The 21,318-nt window shown below is 37.9% G+C and overlaps 1 protein-coding gene across 1 annotated transcript in view; it reads left to right on the top strand.

Moving 5' to 3' along the window:
* The window catches only part of TENM3 (teneurin transmembrane protein 3), a 1,246,978-nt gene that overhangs the window by 285,324 nt on the left and 940,336 nt on the right, over positions 1-21,318 (top strand). Inside the window, exon 2 of the mRNA XM_032328838.1 lies at positions 7,279-7,441. The gene's annotated coding sequence lies outside the window, so the exon portion shown is untranslated. The remainder of the gene's footprint in view (positions 1-7,278; positions 7,442-21,318) is intronic.

The following is a 21,318-nucleotide window of genomic DNA, read 5'->3' as shown; positions in this document are numbered from 1 at the left end:
GGAAAGGAAATAGAATATGAGGCCAAGAAAAAAAAAAATCTCTGCATATATTTTACTTATCAGACACAAAATTAGTTGTCAGATTTCCCCACTTCCTCTTCCAATTTGCTTTAATTATAGCCTGAGGCAGGAAACCCAACAGCAATAGCAATGGGGCTGAGAACTGATTGGATGGGTGGGCGGTGGGAGAAGGGGTTGGGAGAATAGATGAGATATGTGGTGGGAAAGAAGTATACCAGGTGACCTTGGCAAGAAATGACCTTGAACTTAGAAATTACCCCCGGAGGAAGAACACACCAAAATAGGATTCTGAAGCTTGTAGTAGAAGGACAGTCTCACTCACTCCAGTGTATCTAAAGACATTCTCCTCTTCACTTAATTCAGGTTATTTTGGTTTTATGGTTTTATTTCCTATGACAGTTTCTTAAGTGCAAGAGTGCGTGATGTCTTCATTTTTTTCCAGGTTTCCAACCAAAAAAAAAAAAAAAAAAAAAAAAAAAAAAAAAAACCATAAAATAAAAGCATAAGGATTCCTAAGGGTCTAAACAGCCATTGTTTTGAAAATCTACTTACCCACGTACCCTTTTTATAAATCAGGTAAACTCTTAAGTAGTACAGTTATTATATTTACACAGTTACCAGTTGTGTTTCTGTGGGGAAAAAAAAAAAAAGCTTTCCATTTAATATGTGTACCACATTTGCATATGCACTGTTGATGTGTCAGTACTAGTTAATAGAAAACTGAATGGCAAACCAAGAAGAGGGGCAGAAAATAACAGAACGGGTCTTTGCGTCAGTGCGACAGGAGCTTGGATTTTGAGGTGGGAGTCGGACGGGGAGGGCATGCAGATGAAGGGAAGAGATCCGTGTCGTGATAAATGGACTCAAAAGTAAAACGGAACACATGGGGCATCTTAAGAACCACCAACTTACTTTCAAACCATTTGCAGACTATTGTATAGACGTTAATTTATTTCCAGGAGATAATTTTTGTATATTAGAATTAAAAAGTCAGCCAAGACCCGTTGTTGCTTTATCCATTATTTATGGAGACGGAAATGAAGGAGAGGAATTGACATAAATTAGAATCGCCTGTTCTGAGAGTACCCTAAAGTGTTGTGATTTTACATGGTCTGAAAATGCAGAGGATGATTGCGAGTCCCATTTTGGTCCTCAGACCTCTGGAATTAAAATCGTTATGCAAGCAATTTCTTCCCATTACAGTTATTACCATGGAGAGAAGGTAGAACTTTATTTTTCCTTGACTTCTGAAGATAGATAAATAGATAAATATTGGTAGATGTAAATCAATATAAATGTATAATTAACTCCAATCTTCTGAAACCCATTTGTGTTAAAGTATGACCTTATGATGGGGTTATTCGTGGAATCTTCTCTCTAGGGAATTTAAGTGTATCTTTGAAACCTTTGGGAAGTTTACGTATCTTTATAACCCCAGCTGTTGCTTATCTCTGCAGACTAGTGTCATTTTTCTGTGATCATTTTCTCAGGAAAAGGTGACTGAATTCACTGAGTCTTAAGAGAAGTTAATTCATGCATCCTCTTATGGTTTCATTTTTAGCTTTTCATAAAACTTAAGCGCTTCGAGGTCTATGGGTCAACATCAGTGCTGTCCCTAGATGGTCATTTCCTTTTGTGGGTATCACGTGTAGTGGTTGGGATGTTGTAACCAGATCGGAACTAGTTTGTAAAAGGCAGAAAAAGACTGAATCTCTTGAGTATCTTATGGGGCAGAGGGGTAAGGAAAGAAGAAATTCCAAAATTGAGATCAAAGCAATCATATCTTACTGTTTCAGGCACTTAGAGTTTCTGAAATAGTTATGTTCTTGAGTATTTTCCTCCCACTCTTTGTGTTTTTCAGAATCTTTTGGATTGTACTTGAATAATAATTCAAGACTCCTTACCATGAAATTCTGGCATTATGCATTTAAAAAAATGTAAAATCTATTAAACCCTAATATGCTGTGACTCAAATCTTTGAAAGAAAAAGTTCTTTGTTTGCAGCTTGGAACCTGCCATTCTATTTTATTATTGCAGAAGTTCCCAGCAGGCATATTCACCCAGATTTAATTATTAAGCCATAAACGTATCTTTGAAAATTTCCTTTTATACAGAATGCCTAGAAGTAATTTAGAATTGCTTTTTCAATCATCCCAGGTGGCAAATCAGACTTCAACACCAAGTATGTTTTCAAATGTGTTTGGAAAGTGAAAATCACCAAATCGATATTGGCATCAGGATGCCATGATAAAAGAGGAGATGGGATCAATGTATTGAGGTCTTAGGGAACGATTCCATCTATACATCTACGGGAAGAGAAGCTCAGGGAGGGCAGGGTCTTGATCTAGTTTGCTCACTACTTTGTTCTCAGAACGCAGAAGAGTCCTGGGCACTTAGAAGGGGTTAAATACAAATTCATTGTCTAAATACCTGTGTGAATGAACAGTTAAGTATTCTTTATGTCCCCTACCTCATCACCACTCACACACATTTCCTAGACAAAGGAAGATGTTAAAGGTTTCTCCTTGACATTAAACATACATATGCAAGTTTACATTAAACATACATGTGCAAATATCTATCCCCAGTTACACACTTGTTGTTTGGGTGGTGTTGACTGTAGGAGACCAATTTTCAAAGTGATTCATATTTTATACAAAACTATAACTGGTTAAATAGGGCACTACTATCTCAAGATGTTCTAGATCACTGAAAAAAAAAGTCTCTATTTTTTTTCCTTTGATTTGTGTTTTTGAGAATATGAAAACAGGAGAAATAAGTCTTTACTGTTGATAGTGGCAATGGGGCATATAATAGCTCATAGCTCTTTTAAAAAATACCCTGCATCTAGTTTCTATAGGATTTTAAGGAAATGGCCCACTAAAAGTGAAGCTTTCTGTATACAAAGGGTCATTATGTTCTACACCTGATTCTAATATAATGTTATATGTCAATTATACCACAATGAAAGAGTGAAGCTTTTCAAATATCATGACATTCACAAGCTTATTTGGAAATAGTGCATATTTGTTGAATATTAAAGAGTTCTCCACCCTCAACCTTCTTTAAAATAAAATAAAATCATTTACGTTAATAAAAATGCAATTAACAGGTATGGGTAGTGTGTGCTTATATGCCCATATATAAAATCTACATGAACGCAGAAAGAGGAGAATATATGAAAAAATACACTGTTAAAGAATATAAATGAATGTGGACTTCCCTTACTGTATTTCACCACTGGGATTTCACCTGTAAAGTGTTTGAATAGTTTCACTAACTGCCAAACTTTTCATTATGAGGGACTAATCTTTAATTCCAAGATCACATTTGAGTATGTTCTTAGTAGAGAAAATTAGCTTCTACCCACCTCTATCACTAAACTTGTAGAACAGTTACAGGAACACAATTTGGTACGTGAAATAGTCAATACAAGTACGTATTAGTTGGTGTCACTTACATAACCAAATGCCCATGAAACTGTTGGACGGGGCTCTTCTCCCCCTAATAATTTAGATGTCAAGAAAGTAACTAGAAACTAATTCTCCTAAGTCAGAGTTGGAAAGGCTTAAAAAATATGAAGCTTACTACAATCCTGATATCAATACTGGACTAAATCATCATTTATTTATTATTCTGTCTTATAAACATATCAAAGCAGAAAACCTCTAGGCTCTTGTACAATAAAATATTTTAGCATTAAAACTAAATAATAAAATGTCAAAGATAAAAGAATGATAACCCACTCAGCCATCTCTCCTCTATGGCTTAGGGAAAATATTTATCTAAACAAGTAGATTTTGCAGAACACTTGCCCAGTTTCATTCTCCAAACCCACACATTTTAAGACACTAAGACTTGCTTTGGCTTTCCTAGGTTGAATTCGTATCTGCAAGGTTTTTTATATGGAATATCATTAATGGAAATAGGAACATCTCTGATAATGCACTTCATAATTGCAGATGTGAATTGTAAAATAAACTCAGAGTTGGTGTTTTTGTCCTTTATAGGCTGCTGGAAGTCCCAGCTTATATTTTAATGATATACGTGTTTTTGAATCTAATATTCAATGTCCATATTTTTTCTCACAATACATTACAAAAATGAATTTCTATTCCTTCTAATATAATTTCTCAGAAAAAGTAGAGGAGGTCAGACAATAAGCCTGTTCTTTCACACTTAATCACCAGTGATAAGACAACATAGAACTGGGTCATTTTATCGACAGTTTCATTACAGTTTGCCTTTGGATACAAGTCCCCTGAGTATAGAAAATGTAGCAAATTAATATATATTAGTTTGACTGATTTCACTGAATGAATTAGCTAAATGTTCAAAAGAATTTACTGGCCCACCTGGTAAAAACTATTCAGTGAGTAAAATGTGCTCTAAGTCTTTGTTTTCTGGACCATGTAGCTTTCTGTGACTATAGTCACTCAAATATACTGAACAAAACAACAAATCCAGCTATGCTATTCTGACATAGCAAATGATTTAAAATTTAAGTTGAAACAGATGGAGACTTCATGATGTTACTACCAGGGATCACTTTTTTTTTTTTTTAATTAACCCCCAGTTCATCAGATTACACTTTTCAGTGACCCCTGCGAGAAATAGGGGAGGCTCTTCAAAACCTTTAGAGAAGAAACAAAGCCATGTATTTTCTTGCCCTGCTGCTGTCATGGCGGCCGCTAAAGGAAAAAGATTAGACGTGTATGGTTGGTAACACAGAATCATTCTCTGAGGATAGGAGAGTCTCGGGAAATGACGTGGTGGAGTGACAAAGTGAGAATCTGTGAAAATGATGTAATGTCTTACAATAGAGTAGGGCGGAAGATGAACCTGGGTCTTCCATTTCAGCCACCATTCTCCAAATGCAGACCAGGGCTTCTTCCTTGGAATGTCATCACACCAAGGCCAGCCATTTCAGAGCAAAGCACAAAGGCTAGTATGGATTCATTGTTCCAGTAACAATGGGAGATGGTTTTCTAATTAAGCTGATTCAACAGGTGCCATTACATGGAGAAAATGGCTTATAGAAAAACAAGGAAATTTCATTTAGGAAAAGTCTTCCTTCTACCTCCAGCAACATAAAGTTGGGTTCTTTCAAAGCTGCAAATTAAGTAGTAGGAAAATTCAAATCTTTGGCTAAAAGCACAAAAATTTACTACCTTCTCTGAAGCCTGTTTCTTCCTCCAGGCTCTTAAGAAACAAAACACCACCCACTGAAACTCACAGGGAAGGTACAACAAAGTTACCATGGTCAGTGTAGTTAAAGGTGCTTTCAGATCACAAAACTATTTGTAACTAATTTGGGGGGGGTGCCAAAAAAAAGCTGACAGCTCATGGAAAAAATACATCATGATGTATTTCTTCTTTGAAAACAATTGTACTAAATATTCATTAACTTTAACATGATCTGTCCTCAGTCTGTCATAAAACGAATTTAAACATTGTTTGGAAAACAGAGTCCTGAGGTACACAAATTGTATAGTCGTAAAACACAAAAAATATGTATATGAATATTACCATTTAGACATCGTTAGTATACTAAAGAAGAAATTTTACTTTGTAATATAAGCTGGCTTAAATGCAAATAAAAAGATGCATTGAAGGACACAAAAACTGTACTCAAATTCAAGATGTTGTATTACATAAATTTTTCAGACACACAAGATTGGTGTAACCAGCAAAACGGCCAACTTGTATCTGGGGAGTACTGCTCTATGTATTATGCGATAAACATTACACAGCACAATAAATGAGGCAAAATAGCTAGGAAAATATGTGAGGGGTAAGAGTAGAGAGAGGAGTATAAAATAGCTTTACGAACATTAACATAAATGATGAGTTACAATTTTCCAGCTTTATTCTTTCGACACATTGTCTATACAGTCATGGTTTCCTCATATACTATCATTTGCAAACACACCGCATAAACCATCTACCTATAAAATCTATAGTTTCTTTTGTCAGGTATGTTGCTGTTACTCAGTCCGTGTCAAGTACGCTAGTTAAGGGGTAAATTTATAGCATATATGCTAACTGGATTCTCTAAACACCCTCCCTTAGAAAAACGACATGAAATACAAGAGTGATGGGAAAACACTGAGCACAGTTTCTGTTACGTTGAGCTGGGGAGCAGAGCTTCCCTTGTGTTTGGAGGCATTGGCCCCTCGGGCCAGTCATCCCTGTTAGAAGCTGCCTTATAATTATCGCATCATTTACTTTGTGCTCCTTGTGCTTGGGCTAAATTTCCCCCATTGTCTGTAACCTTCCTGAAAGCATGGAATTTGCATCCCTACTTTTTCTGGGGCTGACGTTTGGAATATTTCAGTTTGGATAGTGTATTCATTACATCTGTGACTTATGATGGTGTTTCTATTGTTCTGCTGTTGTTGTTTTCCTTTTGTTCTCGCTATTTGATTTTTTTCTTGACATTGGCAAACTCCATTGGTTTTGGTCTCCCAGCACGCATCCTGACCTCCCCATCTTAATTATGATGAGGGAGGGGTTAATAGCTATTAGTAGATATATTTCCCTTCTCGATTCCGAACTAGCTTTTAAAATTTGTTTCCCTCCCTTAATTTATAAATATTTTAATCAATAATGTATCTATTATTTCCCAAGTGAGCCCTAAGAAGTATGTTTGATGGCCTCACACAAGCCATTCCAAAGAGAACAGCCTCTCTCAAGCAGCTGACACCAGTGAGCCCCGCTAGTTTTTACCTCTCTCGAGTCCCTGTATTTTTAGGTCCGTGAACAACGGCACACTTACTCCATCACTGAACCAATGAAATTGATGTGTTGTGCAAGTTCCCTTACTCGGTTTTGCTGAACTTGCATTGTATTGCCCACTGCATATTCAGTCCAAAGCCAGCCTGGAACAAAAAGCCAGCCATCAGAGAGAAACACTGTCTGTCCTCAACGTTGTTAATTCCACTCGATCAGCATCAGCTCTGCATCAATAATTAGACAGGGGTCCAATAATTATGTTGGCAATGAAACAACACAGTCAAAATTTAGTTCTTTCCGTGAGGTGATTTCTGAGGGCCAAGACCAAGGTTTGAGATGGATGCTTCCCCTCCCCCCTTTACTCATAACATCACAGATGATTGAAAACGTGTGCCCTTTGGATTGTTTGGAATACCCCCTTCCAGTTGTTGCTTCACATACCAGCTAAAGAACTACACTTGCTTTCATATATGACATACTTGCTTTTAAAAATCTAATTAAAACTTTCTTTTTGGTCCTTAGGTAGAAAGATGGCTCTGTTGAGATGAGCTCTTAATTAATGCACTGAGAGCTTACGAGTCCCACCTCTCAACAGGAATGATTGACGTCCAAGGATACATAAATTACACTAATTGAGCTCTGCCTCCATACAGGCTTTCCACAGCCAACTCATCAGAGAAGCTAGGTGAGTAGACCAGCATAAAAAGTTATTTCAATATGTTCTATGCTTTCCCAAAGGGTGGAAGAGAAACTTTCCAGACTGTTGCACATTTATTATCACAGAAGGCAGTTCTTTTCTTCAGTTTTAAGATGTAGGTTTTGTGTTGTAGTTTTTTTTTTTTTAATTATAAAAATTAGCATTTTTAACATAGCCATTTAAATTTAAATCACCGCGTTCTCTTTGCAATTTTCAAGCAGCAAAACTCACAAGCCAATTACAGTATGCAAAAATCACTTGGCATCATTTGTTGATATTAAATTGTGTTGCATAGCAACCAATGCATATGCTATGGAGGGATTGTTTGAAATCAAACCCAATCTTAGTCCTTGAGTTTGGTTTTCAGAAATGTACCTAATTGTAAGCACACCTAATCCCTTGCCTTACAAAAGACCATACTGAAATGTTTCTTTTATGTTTATTTCATTCTGAGGTTTTCAGTTCATCTATTTCTTTTATGCTATTATAGGTATTCTGAGGCTCTGACTTTCGTAAAATCTAATAAACCACCTGGTATAACCTAGATGGCTTTTTAGTTCAAAATAAAATTAAGAGACAGGGCTATTTGATAGAAATGAAGACAATGATACCATATTAAATGTCTCTACTTACATCTTAAATTTTTATGCACAAATTTGTTAAACTGTCTCAACAATTATGAAAAACTCACCATCTTAATTACTTCTGAGGACTATATGAATAATATAGAAAATTTAGGATATTGAATTATTTACTCGAAAGCTGTCACTGAAAATATATGTGTCATTCAGACAAAATATAAATAGGGCCTGTGTAAAATTTTAAATGGCAAGGTAAAAGGATGAAGACCAGAAGAAGCCTAGATTGAGAAATTATTAAGCATAAAATGGATACACCAGAATGAGTAGAAGTGGAAAAGCAAACAGTGAGAACAGAAGGGATAAAAAATCCAAACGACAGAAATGCTGAAGTAGATTTTAGAAATAAATCAATAAAGTGTCAAACCTAAACATAGCCCCCAAATCGGTACTGGCAAAAGTAGAAAAAATAAGTGATAAAAGGAAACAGGACTCGATTCAGAAAATATTTAGGGGGTCCATCGTGTTCTAGTACCAAAAATCAAAAAGAATTCTTCTAAGACCTTGTGTTCCTAAAACATTCAGGAGAACATGTTGGCTCCACACTTTCTCTCTTTCCACTCCAGTGCACTTTGCTGTGCCTACTGTTTGAAATGGTGAAAAATGTGGAGCCCCACTTAAAAAGAAAGTCCTAAGATGGCTACATTTCTATCAAATAGCTATACTATTACCTTGGAGAAAACCTGAAGTGGAGAAAAATTAAGAGAGATCAAAAAATCCTGAGCTTATAATCTCGTAAAAAAAAAAAAATACAAAATGCTCTTAACATCAAGACTATCTTGCTAAGACTGAAATTGAATAAAAATGGAACAGCTTCTTGACTGTAAGATCCTTTTATTATTTGGTGGCTAAAAGGACCAAAATATCAAGCATCAAGACCATTGAAGTAGAAGTTATATAACGTTTTCTGATTAAAAAATTATTTTGGCATAATGAGTATGAAGCATGTACTTCAAAAAAATTGAAGTGTTTATTTTGATTTTTCTGTAATTATTTGTTTATGTCCCATTCTTCCATCACTAGATATGTGCTAAGCAAGGTCAGGTACTTAAGGTAGTTTTCTATGTAGTTGTGCTTGAAATAACCTTAATCTATTCCTCTCTCTTGAGAATCTGTGTCTTTAATAATCATGAAAAGGCAGTATCTCTGTGTGCTTCATTAGTCTTCTATCTGTAGAAATATTTATTAGTAGAAAAAGTAACCATATGTTCCTCAGTTGGCAGATAGTCCTACTTGAATTCCCATATTTTTAATGCAGTTCACAAAAAACTCAACATACTTTAATCCTAACATTAACAATACCTTTGGATTGAAACGAGTAAAATGTGCCAGAATTAGTATCAACGTTTTTCTTCATATATGTTGGGTCATCAAAGTGCTGATGATGCCTGACAGAAAACCGTAAGTCATTACGAAATGGAGCACAGTCAGCACGATGGTAAGCCAGGGCCACCCTGCCTTGAATGGAACCATTAATATAATAGCCTATCACTCAAGCTAATAAAATCAGCTCTTACTCTGTTCTGTTTCCGAACACGGACTGTGAGATCCAAGTTTGCAGTTGCTATATTGCTTCCCAGTCATACTCTTATTATTTGATACGTGAACGGACGTACCAAGAGACATGTTGTTTACTCTCTACTACTGTACTATGTACAGTAAAATAAAACCTCGGGAAACTCTTCTCTTGTCTTCAAAACAGAGCACTTACCATATACTTATTGCATCAGTAGGTGGATAAACTTCTTAGACTTCTTCCCTCATTTGGAATTCATGTCATTCTTTAGATGTGGGATTATTCATTTAGCTGGACAACTCATTTTTCTACCACTGTTCCGTCTCTGGGTGAATCACTTGTTTGTAACTGCAATGTTTTTAAAGGTTTTGTGGATTTATGTAAAATAAGATTTGTTAGATTTTTTTTGAAAAGACAGAGTATAAAGAAAAAAACCAACAAATATGCTATAATACCCTGTAATGACAATGCCAACATAGTTTTGTGTTATAATTTTAGGTAGCGAAAACTAACAGTAGAAAAAAAAGAGACATTTAGGGACGTCTGGGTGGCTCAGTTGGTTAAGCAGCTGCCTTTGGCTCAGGTCATGATCCCGGCGTCCTGGGATCGAGTCCCACATCGGGCTCCTTGCCCTCCGCAGGGAGCCTGCTTCTTCCTCTGACTCTGCCTTCCACTCTGTCTGCCTATGCTCGCTCTCGCTCACTCTCTCTCTGACAAATAAATAAATAAAATCTTTAAAAAAAAAAAAAAGAAAGAGACATTTATAAAAGTCTCTCCCCTCTAATTGCTAGTTATAATGTCTTAATATTTCTTCCACAGAAATGCATATCCCTTTAATTATCTGCATATCATTTATGCATCCACTCTACAAGCTTTTACTCATGGATTTTTAGGTACCAAGCACTATTTTTAGTGCTGATGTTGTAAACACAAGCAAAACAGATTAGAAAATAAATAAATAAATAAAAAATCCTGGCCCTCATAGGTCATGCATTCTTGTGTGGACAAATAGACTGTAAACAGAATAAATGTGTGTGTGTATGGGTGTGTGTGTGAGACAGACAGAGAAATAGTGATAAGCGCTCTGAAGAAAAATAAATCAGGAAGGATGCTTGGACACTTCCTGTGTGTCACTTGGACACTTTTGGAAATAAGAAGGGTTTTATTGGAAAGTGATACTTGAGCAAAGAGTGGAAAGAGGTGAGGGAAAGGCCTCTGCAGGCAGCTGGGGAGAGTTCGGGGCAGAGAAGAATTTGAGCAAAGCTTTGAGAAAGGACACTCCTGGTGGAGGCAAGTGGTATGAAGGGTCACAGAGACAGAGGCTAGAGGTTACTAATCGACTTTAACTTTTAATCTATGTAAGATGCAAAGCTTTTCAAGTATTATTTTTTGTTCTGTGTGTGTATGTGTGCGCGCGCGCGCACACGTATTGTGTGTTTGGGCTCTGGATGTGGAATAATATTGGAAGATTTTGAGGAGGAAGATGGCATGAGCAGATGTATGTTTTGCAAGGACAGTCCTGGATCCTGTGCTGAGAATAGACAGAAGAGGACAAAGGGTGGCAGCAGGTGCACTCGTTAGGAGCTGTTAGAATCATCCAGGCAAAGATGATAGTGGGTCGGACCAGGATGGAAAAGGAGGCAGTGATGATGTGTAGTTTCACATTCCAAATATATTCTGGAGGTAACACAAAACTTTCTGGTGGGTTTCCTATGAAATGAGAGATTTAGAAGAGTCAGAGATGACTACAGTGTTTTTGGTCTGAGCAAGTAGGAGGATGGGGTTGTAGTGTATTAAGGTGGGGAAGATAAGCAGGAAAAAGTTGGTAGGGTTCTGTTTGGGACCCACTTACTTTGGACCCACTTACTTTGAAGTGTCCAGTTGGAGATGCTAGGAGAACAGCATTAATGCAAGAATCTGTTCTTTAGGTCTTGGTTAGAATAGGACTTTAGAAATTTCCAGCATAAAGAAGTTATTTAACTCACCAAACTGGAGGAAGTCACTGAGGGAGCCATTGTGGGTAGAAGCGGAAAGGAGCGTCAAAGTCTTAGACACGGACACCCCAATGTTTAGAAGTCAAGATTCTGAAGTACAGTCAGTGAAGGGGGAGGGAAGCGGAAAAGGATGGTTTCCGGGAAGCCCAGGGGAAGCCATTTGTAAAATGTCATCCTCACATCAAGGAACATGAAGATTAGATGAGATTAGCAATGTTGGGCATTGGTGGCATGGTGGGACAGAAAATGTAACTGAAGTTGGCTTAAGAGAATGAGAGGAGACAAATTGAAAATAATCTCTATAGACTATGCTGAAGTAATTTTGCTATAAATAGGACCCCAAAAAAAAAATCGATGGTAGCTATAGGCAGAAGATTTTTAACCCCAAAACTTTAGTATCACTTTGCTATATTAAAAACATTGATGATTTTTAAATTTTTATTGAATTTTTGTTAAATTCATAGGGACATTTGAGAAAAATCAATACTTTTGTGCTATGCACTTTTCTTACTCATGTGCCTGTTAGGTTTTATCATTTGCTTATTCTGAGTTCTTCAGAAGAGTTTTAAGGTTTTCTTATATAAAGCCTACACATTTATTTATTTAAACTTGTTTTACAAGTAAGGGCACATAAGCAGCATTCTTAATGTTGACCAGATCAAAAATAGAATAGAGACAAGAAACTATTATACTCAGAGGCCCTCAAATTCATGCATTAGTTTGCTTTATAGCTATCAGACTGTTATTTCAACACCTAAATTACTAATTTCTAACATATAATATTTTGCCCATGTTTTTGCAAGTGGTAATTTGTACGGTAGCCAGAAAGTTAGGAAAGAAACAGATTTTTTCATATTTTCAGAAGTAAGTGTACCTGAAATGAGCATCATGTGTACATAAAAAGAGTAAGTTGTAAAAATAAAATATGCTGGGTTGGATAATCATCTATAACGTTAACAGTCCAATCGCTTGTCATGTAGAGGAAGGTTGTGCTTTAATTAAGCAATAAGACATGACAGGGTGTGAATTATGAAGTAGTAATTCTTGTCTAGTGCATTGTTAGACAAGAGGCCAAGGGCCAGGTGTCACTGCGTAGACCAGGCATAAATTATTACACTGTAGTTCAAAATCTAGAACTTTGTGGAAGAATTCTAAATTATTTTCCAAATAATTTTGGAAAATAAAATATATATTGAGTATATTAAATTCTATGTTAGAGACTATCTGTTGCAGTGTGGTTAAATTAAGAAGCTAAAAAAAGCATTCATTTCAGGGAGGGATGGAATATAGCAAGACAAGACAGTAAAATTAGCTTTGTCATTTGTGACTCTCCACATAATATTTTTACAGACATGATTCCTAGGAAGATGGTACATTAATCTGATGTTTCCCCTATGATTAGAAAACACATGGTGGGAGCTAAGTGTTGAGAAATTTTGAGAAGGGCCTTTTTGTTTTTGTTTTTGTTCTTTTTTTTTTTTTTTTTCCTTTACAAAGCAGTGTTAACTAACAAATAAGTCTAACATAAATCTTCCATGAAAGAAAAAATGCATTTCTCTGAAAGAACTTGACAAGGGGTGGAGCAATTTTATAGAATTTTGGGTCCTTTTAAAGTCAGTGTGATTTGTAATCCTAAGGCTTTCCCCTTAACATACCATTTTGAAGGTCCTCTTTTGTAAAGACATTAAAACAGATCTCTTATCACCAGAAAACACATTGTTTGAAACACTGCTTTTTTTAAAAAAGAAAATTCATTTCTACCCATTCAAAAGAAAAAATGTTTGAGGGTCAGTATGTAACTGTAATAAAGAGAAAGTCTACTTGCTTTTCATCTGTAGAGCAGTGTTTCAAAAGACTACTTCCTTTTAAAGTTATTATATTTTGTGCTCCTATTGCTAATATTGTATACTTTTATAATAGTTGAGGGGTTAACAAGTTCGACTTCTTTTGTGAGTATCGCAAGATGGATGTTATATTTTACAGCCTGAGACCGTTAATTTTGTCTCAGGTTTTCCTTTAATTTAGCACATTTTATCATGACATTCGATCTCTTTCTGTAAGTGCAATAACCTTAGATACCTTAATATACAGATCAAATGTAAAGTATTTTTGAAGGGTTCTGGAAACACCTACCTGCCCAAAATATATCCCTTAATATCTTATCACAGGACCATTAATATTTACTCCTCTGGATTCGTGTTTGTGTCTCGGTCTTTTATTAAAATAACATCTCTTCCAAAGCAATGATGGAGAGTCCAGTCATCAGTTATTAATCCCTTAATATATCCATTTTATAAATTAGTAGATTGTTTATCTATATTTGCTTTAGTCCATGACAAAAAGCAGAAAGGGAAATGAGATGCAAGAAAGGAATGTTGTAATAGATATGCGACAAGAAAATGTCCAGCATGAAATGTGGGCAAGATACCTACTGGTCGACAGACAGGCCCTTAGGTAACGGAAAGTGGCTGGAGAGCACACTTTTGACATGCTGGGGTAGAAGAACCCTACGAAAAGGAATAGAATTATGAGTTCTTCAGGCGAGGATGGACCTTGTCTTATTAGGTACCTAGTATATATCTTAAATGATGAAAGAGGTGGGAAAAGCCAGAAAAAGTTTTATATTCAGCGCTGAAGTAGTAGTAGTACTAGTACTGAAGTAGTAGTGGTACTAGTACTACACTAGTAGGTCCATAGGTCTATCACAACGGTTAAATAAAACTTATTCTTTATATGTTCATTTGTTTTTGTTTTAACGGAATTAGGCAAGATTGACTTTTCTACTCAATGACTTCAACTGATCCTTTTCTGGAGATTCATCTCAAAAGGATTTTACTTTATAATCTTGAAATGGGAGACCACCGCTTCCTTTTAGCCCTTCTCCAAGGTTACTTGGGTCAGTTCTGGGCAAACCATATAATGGGTGGCTTTTAAAAAGCGTAACAGCCATCCTGAGAGTTACTTTTAGGTGATGATACTGGAAAATTATGCCATTAACTTGCAACAAAAGTAAATAAAGAATACCTATGTATTTTTAAGAAAAAGGTATTCAATTACTGTGTTTTAATTTTTATACTGTCATGTCCTTGACGTAGGCTGTATCTATTTCTACATAGACGTAATTATTTTAAGATATTTTAGGATGTAATAATTTATGAATATAATAATCTCACTAGTTGGTTGTCATTTAGGCCTTCAAGCTTATTCAAACAGGTCTTCTGCTGGCCATACCACTTAGTAGGATGATCACAATTGTTTCCTATAGCTTTATGTTTATTAGGATAAATTCTTAGTACTTATTTTGTAAGAGGCTCAACGTTAAGGACTCTGCATCATTGTCTCATTAATGTTTACAATAACATTGCAGCATTAGCATTTACTTAGAGACCGAGACACAAGTTCATAGGGTTCCTCATTAAGTAAGCAATGGATCCAGTCTTTTAAGCCAAGACTATGATTTGAAAACCAGAATTATTTCTAGTGAACCATATTGTCTCCTGCTGAAGTTAGACTGTTGGGCTTGTTTTTTGTTTGTTTGTTTTTAAATTAAATTTAGCCATTACTAAGGTCTTCTAAAGAAAACAAAATCAAAAACAAAAAACCAAACTCATTTGCCCAGTCAGCTCAGCAATCCAAGACTAGACAGCAATCCAAGACATTCCTTCCAGTGACCATTCTAGGAACCTTTCTCCTCACATGTTGCTTCATACCCTGTTTCTGCTCCAGAACCTTTACACATTTTCAGAAGTGCAACAGCAGAAGTGGAAAATTAGCAGGCATGGGCACCAGCTTCATTGCGTGAAGAACCAATAGTCAGTTCAACGAAAAGACCCCATGATTCTAGCCACAGAGCAAGAGAATTCCTTACTCTCACCCACATTTACTTGTGGTCCATTTCGATGAACTGGCATCACCCCTTGTTTGTGCATTGGAGTAGGGGTGGGGGTTTTGATTATTTGGGGCTAAAACCAATACTACCCTCTGCATTAAGTGCAGATAAAAAAGAAGACACAGAGGCAGGATCAAAGGGTTTTTGCCTGTGTCTGAGCCCACCCCTGCCCACCAGGTATAGTTCCATGTTTTTTGTACTTCATCTCCTTGACCCCTATCGTATTTCCTAACACAACTTCCCTGCTTTTTGTTTCAATTTTCTTCCCTGAGTTGCTGTTTCTAAGGTCTTTGACTAAAAAGCAGCTACTGGGATTCCCATTCCTAATCGTTCTCCTGTATAGGCAGTTACTTCTGATATCGACGACCTCAGACTGTACCCACCTTTGATTCCTTCCACCATAGTAGCTCAGCAGAAAAGGACGTGAGTCCTCATTTCTGACAAGGTCACTCATTGCGTGAGTTGCCGAGGTTCCTTGTCACTGCATTTGGATTGAAAGTGCGATGTATGTACCAATCAAGACCAAACTAAGAAAAGGAATCCATACTATCTCGCATTATAATGGTATCGTTTTAGATTTTGCTATGAGAGTTATGACAACATACTCCAACTCTTTTCTCAAACCCCTGCTGCATAGCCAGCATGGAACAGAAAGCAAAATTATGAAAAACTAAGGTCAACCATTGCTAGAAATTTCTATCCTTGCTTCTAAGACAGAAAAAAGAAATCCTATCTTTCAAATCATGGCATACAATATAACCAAGAAAAAAAAAGTACTAAAAAAAAATAAGACCCTAAAAATAGCTCAGTGGCAGTTTAATAACTGACAAGACTTATTCCATCAGCTGGAAAGAGTTTAAAACCTTTACCTGCTGCCACTCACATGAGAGAGATTTAGAGTTCATGGCTGAAAGCTAACATCTGATGTGGAAGCATGGGATCACGATTCATCTTGCAGAGGCATTTCTCTGCTTAATACGTGGGATACTGTTTGTCTAAAGGAAACAAAAATCCCCAGGTTTTCAAGTGTAAAAAATAAATAAATAAATAAATAAATAAGACACAAAAGACAGGAGGGAACGAAAATATTTGTGTACAAAAATAGCATTAGGACCCGTGAAGGTAATCGGATTTGTCCCGATGTTCAGGGAACTCTGGGTCAGGTGTTCTTCACGCAGGACCACATGGAAAGAGAAGAGGCTGGTTGGAATCCTCTATTGTCAGCCACGGTCAAAGCATAAAAGAGAAAAATATCTCCCCCATGAAAGCGAGCGCAGAGACAACCTATGCCACCGACACCGTATCTCTTGGATTTCCCTCCCAGCTCTCCGTAATTCAAAACAGGCAGGCAGCCGGTGCTACAGATGGAGACGCAACAGCCCGAGTCCGCGTGGGGCATTATAGATCTGGCTAGTTGTCTAGTTAACAGTCAGCTATTTTTGGATAATACCCAGAGTTGTTTTACAAAAATGAAAAAAAAAAAAAAAAGATGGATTTATCCTGTGTTCAGGATATAAAAACATTTGTTTAAGTGGGTGCTTGGGCATGCAACGTTGTTCTCATATTAAGACTCCTGGTGAATCACTCACACCGACGTCCATGACCATCGGCAGCAAAGAGGCTCTGCGGAAATGACGCTGTGGACCGTGTTAGTGGCGTATGACAAAACTTTAGGTCCCAAAAGAAATGTTGGAGGAGCTGATTTTTTATTTGCCTGTAGTTTTGTTTGTTTTTGACTTTGCACAAGCAGATGGTAGAGGGGCTTTGAGACTTCTTGGGAAATCATCCCAACACACAGTACTAGGTACAGAAGAGACCCTCTGTTAAGTATGTGCTCATCAAAATGATGCCGGGGATTCCTCAGTCAGGGGATGATGTGGGGGAAGGTTCTTCAGTTAATGGGATGTGGGGGTTTAATGAGGCTTGATTTGTTCATGTAGCGAAACAATGTGGGGAGGGAAGTGACCACATAAAACTGACCAAGTCTGTTCCTTGTGAAACACTCTACAGATGTAGTTACATTGGCAGATATTAAGCTACTTTTCAAGGTATAAATCAGTTTATTAATCACAAATCTTCAGTCTAGTAACAAGACCAACAATCCCAACAGCATATTTGACAAAAGCAACATTTAAGTTATCTGTGCTAGTTTTAACCAAAAGGAAGAGATGATAATAATTGATCATTTATTGAATGATCTATTTACTCACCGGATTGTGTTGTATATTTCTCGTGATTTGCATATGTGTATGTGTGCATATATAATTATCATATATATTATATATTACATATATATTATTACACACACATATAAAATCACACAATCTTTCTCAAGTTGCTTATAATACAATAGATAAAGATTGATGCAAAGGGAACTGTTTTTGTTGAAGTGCTGATAACATGCTCTAAAAGATCAGTAGGGAGAAAAATATTTGGGTGGAGAAATGAGAAAAATTTTTGTGGATTTAAAAGATTGTGAAATCTGCCTTCAGGAGATGGATACCGTTTCAAAGGGTGAAGAGAGAAGGACATTCCAAGAGAAAACAGCATTAACAAAAGAGTAACCACGTGAATTCACCAAGCTTCATTAATACATAAGGACTAAGCCAGTCTGGTGAAACATGAGGATTGTGGCTGGGAGGTGGTCAGAGCAAAGCTGGGAAGGTAGGCAACATCAATGGATGGCCAGCAAGCAGGACCAGAGTCATGATTTATAGTTAAGAACTAGACAATTTTAAGGAGTTGTGTTCTGTTATTTTTCTGTTTTTTTTTTTTAATTTTATTTATTTATTTGTCAGAGAGTGAGCGAGCACAGGTAGGCAGAGCGGCAGGCAGAGGGAGAAGCAGACCCCCTGCTGAGCAAGGAGCCTGATGTGAGACTCCCCAGGACCCTGGGATCATGACCTGAGCCGAAAGTGGACGATTAACCGACTGAACCACCCAGGCGTCCCTGGTTTTTGTTGTTGTTTGTTTGTTTGTTGGGTTGGTTAGTTGGTTGGTTGGTTGGTTTGACTAGGCTCCACACTGGGCTTAAATTCACACCCAACTGCCTGGAGCCACCCAGGTGTCCCAAGGGGTTTCTGCTGGTCCCATAGCGATTCATGCCTGACATATGTATTCCATTATTAGTCAAGATCCTTAATTAATCTAGCCTGCAGCCCCCAGAAAACTAAAATACTAATTATATGGGCCAACAGGCTAGTCTCTAATGTTGATTGTTGTTGCCTTTCCAAAGACATTATCAAGGTCATGGACTTTGTTAGATTTAGACAGTCAGCTCTCCAATGCAAGCCAAGGTATCTCTTGGTTGCCAGTGAGCACTTCCCAGTTCCTCCTGCTTCACTTTTCAAGTGCAGCTCAGGGACAGTTGCTTGGACAATTCTCTCACTAAGACGCCAGTGAAGTAGAGCAATGATGCCCTTGGTCGTCCACACATCTCAGACACCAGTTGTTTTTTTAATGCTTTTTATGCTGATACTAATTAAAAGGGGGAAAATTGCCTCCTAATCTTATACCTAGTTTTCACAGTTCAGTTATTTGCAGAGTATTCAGTTCATTTTTTTTTAATTGTGTTCATTTTAAACGTGGGAAGGTATTCATTTCATGAAAACGGTTTCCCTTTTTATAGTCTTACTCTTTTTTTACTCAAAAAAATATAAATGAAAAAATATTTTCCAATATAGCACGATTATAGGGAAAGAACTCAGATTATTCTAGTCATAAATCCATTATACCCTTGAATGCTAAGAAGCCTGAGTCAGCCCATTAAAAAAAAATCGAGTATACCCTGTGTTAGCTGGTTTAAATCTGAACTTAAGAAGTTGAAGTGGCCATTCAGAAATCAGACCAGTTAGTTGTAGTTATTATCTTAAATCAGCTTATTGGCCAAATTGAGCAAAACTGAACCCAAACAGGTGGTCCAAAAGAGATCCATGAACACATGGCCAAGTGACATCATCGGGTGAATTCTGTCACTTGACCCCATAGTGCCCTCCTCATTTTTGTGGATCCTGGTAAGGGTAAATAGCAAGCAAGGTTTTTTGGGTCTTGATGAGTTCAGTACTAGTCCAGTAGTAAAGGCAAGGCTGCTTGGATTCCTCTTCCTGTGCAGGGAGTATACTGCCCCTGATCTCAGTCTCTCAATGAGCAAAAAACAGAGCAGTTGTAATCTCCGGTATCTGTCACCTCATCCGCGACAGTGGAGAGACCTTTCCTGGGAAATAGGTGATGACATGCCCAATACCTGACTGTTCCTCCGTGAGCGCCTCTGTGCCCGAGGAGTCGGTCCCTGACCAGAGCGTGGGCCTCTCCTGATCTCACGGATCAGAAAAGCAAATGCTCGGAGGCGAGGCTAGCCCAGACAAAGGGTGAGTCGGGGCAAAACTGCTAATGTCTTTTCCCAAACGCTCTCTGTAATCAAGAAGTCACCGCTTTTCTTCTGAGGCCTGGTCCTCATGGAATAGAGGTGTCCCTGCTCTCCTTCTCCACAGCACAAGGAAGGGGACAAGCAGCCACAGCTGGAAGAGGCAGGACAAAGCAGCCTCCGTTTTCTGTCTTGGCTTGGTTCCTCATGGACCCATCTCAGCCTATTGCTTTAGCAAGAAAAAAATAATAATAATAATAATTTCTCTGATTTTTATTTTATCAAAATAACATAGTTTGCCACTCTGGTGCTAAAAACCCAGTGGACACCTGTGAAGCCAGTGCCTGCGGAGGGGTAGGATTGCACGCTGTGTGCGTCAAGGTGGCCCGTGCCGGCAACAGGGTAATAGGAATGATGAAACCCTGTCGGACGGGGTTAGGTTGAAAGCTTTCTTGCCTCATGACAGCCTGTGACAGTCGAGTGGCACTGGAGCAGAACGAACCACAGTGGCAGTTTGCTGTGAGCAAGGCAACTGTCAAAACTTCTGTCCAAAAGCAAATGTTGGGGCTAACCAGCAGCAAAGTTTGCAACCTGACGATTCCAATGCTGATGGCCAAGATGTCTTCCCAGTGAACTCACGTTCTTGTCCCTGTCAAGGGCCTCCCGCAGTTATCATCCCCACTGCCCTCTCTCTCTCAATCCCTCTCTCTGCTCTGGGTATATCGTCCACTTGCTCTGTTAAAGAAAGCCTACCTTCTTTTAGAAAAGCGCGAACTGACCATCACACCGCCCACGTGGACGTGCTCACTAGTCCTCTCCTGATATGTAATTCACATGTACTTTATCACGTTCTGTGTTCGGAGCCCCGGCCCGCGAGCCACAAAGAGAAAGCCTGTCCATGTGTGAAGTCTAGTTCCAATTATGTTGTTGTAAGCACAGGTCGCAGCCCAGATGTAAACCTGCCATCACAAATAGGGTGAAATACTTCACACCCAAAGCTAAAACAGTGAACTTAGCGTTGCCACCGGGTTCTTGAAAAGTTGGGAAAAAAAATTGCTTTACACCCGTGTGGTTTCACAGGTTTTTATTAGAAGCCACAATAGACACTTTTCACCAGCAATAAATGAGAAACCTTTCAACATTGTAATAACGTGGGGAGAGTTTCTCAGCCTCAATCATCCTACGGGAATTCGCCCATGGAGTTCCCATAGGTTGAAGGGAAGGAGAAGATTACCCGACGGTCTCTCTGTCAGACACAGGCTCGATTTTAGCCTTGCACTCTGTCATATTTTTCATGTTTAGGGGAGTCCAATAGAGAAGGTGTGATTCAAGGCTGCAGTCTTCAGGGTGCTAGGTGTCTTACCTCGGATGAGGTCGGTTCGGCCAGGTGTCACATCAGCTAGGATTTCTCAGATCCGAAGATCCGGCTTTCTCTCTGAGAAGTATGATCTGAGAGACCCCGTGA

This window comes from Mustela erminea, chromosome 21 (genome assembly GCF_009829155.1).
Source record: "Mustela erminea isolate mMusErm1 chromosome 21, mMusErm1.Pri, whole genome shotgun sequence".
Taxonomy (NCBI): domain Eukaryota; kingdom Metazoa; phylum Chordata; class Mammalia; order Carnivora; family Mustelidae; genus Mustela; species Mustela erminea.
Note: the sequence above shows the minus strand (reverse complement) of the source record. Positions and strands in the feature narration are given on the sequence as shown.